General features: G+C 36.6%; 1 long non-coding RNA gene across 1 annotated transcript; it reads left to right on the top strand.

Annotated features, from left to right (window-relative positions):
- The first annotated feature begins 746 nt into the window (after window positions 1-746).
- LOC130550990 (uncharacterized) lies at window positions 747-1,659 on the top strand. Its single transcript, XR_008962520.1, has 4 exons — window positions 747-861; window positions 1,050-1,141; window positions 1,314-1,424; window positions 1,591-1,659. It is a non-coding gene; the product is annotated as an uncharacterized LOC130550990 (long non-coding RNA).

The raw sequence follows: 1,659 nt of genomic DNA, 5'->3' as shown, positions 1-1,659 counted from the left end.
TATAAAAGCACACACCTCAGTCATAGTCATCGTCTGGTCTTGACTCTACGCTTGTAAGCCGCTATTCTTCTATGATCTCTTTAAGCTATCTCCAAGTATCCTGTATTCTGCTGTATCTCTCCTGTTCTCCTGAAAGACTCCATTGTTGGATAAAGACCTGTTAACCTGCCTGCCATCCCGAGGTGTGTGCTTCACGTCCCTTCATCACTGTCCTCATTGCGTAATAGTATGATTACCTGAGTCGCTCTCTTTCATTGCAGCAAAATACCAACTGCTGTGAATACCAACTAGTTTAACAAAGTTTAAGCAAAATAATCGTGATGATCATTTTACTCATTATTGTGAAGCCCTAGATCCTGGTGTGTTTTCTATGATGTGTATTTACTTGTACTGTACATATTGACAGAAACTGCACAGAAAGTATGAATATATAAGCAGTAATGGGACACATGTGTCTTACTCTAGATGAGCTCAACTTCAGGAAAGTGCCACATTTAATTTGTTTTAACACTGTTCTTTTTAACACTGTTGTTGTAAGCTGCTTTAATTTCCATTTCATATGTCTATCTGTGTCTGTTAACCACAATTTAAAATAGAATACTTCCACATATTTCTAATAAATATGTTAAACACCACACAGCACTTTTTTTCATGAGAATACCTTTAAATGTTCTTTGTCTTGTTTTGACTTCCTCAAGTCACGGGTGAAAGTGAAACTAAGTCAGACTCCATTTTGCGATTACAAACGAAAAGCAAACATATAAGTGAGGGGAAAAAGTATGTGAGGGATTTCTAAATCATTTTGAAGGTGATTTTCTAGCCAGTCATGATTGGGAATTAAAGACCAGCAGCTCTACAGAGGTGAGAACTGAATTTCTGCACAACACTCATCAACTTTCATTAACAAAACTCTCATGACAACATGAATAAACCTTTGTGAAATAATAGAGTCAGTGTATAAGAAACTTCAGACACTAAAACCACATCAGCACAAGCACATCTGAGACTTGTTGTGTTGATCTGAAGAATCTTTGTATGTTTGTGTTCAGTTTCTCTTCAGGTATAAAATCAACATTTGAGCTGCTGTCATGAGTTCCAGAAAGAGTCTCTCTGGAGAAAGTGACACAAACACAAGGAACAGGTGAGAGAGTTACTGTAGATAACATGTAATAGCTTTAAGAAACAAGTAACGTGGATTCTTATTAGTTCTTATTAGTCGATGTGTAATAAACAAACATGATTTAACAGTGATCATATTTATAAACAATAGAGAGTTTGTAGGGTTTTAAAAACTGTTGTTGCCGTTGTTTTAGTTTGACTCGTGGAGAATCTCCTAAACCCAGCTGTGTGTCCATGAAGAGTGATGATTCAATGGAACGTCCAATTCACTTCAGTTCAGGAGACTGTGATGATACAGATGTGAGGTGAGAACAGTCTGATGGTTTAGAGAGTAAATCACTTCATCAGTCTTTATTCTCTGATCTGAGTCTGTGATGTAGATATTCACTCAACACTTTACTGACAGATACACACATTAATCCATGTGTTCACTGTATGTAAACAGATATTTCATTTATTGTTAAATTACAGTAACACAACAAATGGATCTTTCAAAGGGAAGCACATGGATTCTGTTTTCCAGGTGGGTGTCTGTGTGTG

Source organism: Triplophysa rosa, unplaced genomic scaffold (assembly GCF_024868665.1).
Source record: "Triplophysa rosa unplaced genomic scaffold, Trosa_1v2 scaffold528, whole genome shotgun sequence".
Taxonomy (NCBI): domain Eukaryota; kingdom Metazoa; phylum Chordata; class Actinopteri; order Cypriniformes; family Nemacheilidae; genus Triplophysa; species Triplophysa rosa.
The sequence above is the reverse complement of the archived record's forward strand: the minus strand, read 5'-3'. Positions and strand labels throughout refer to the sequence as shown.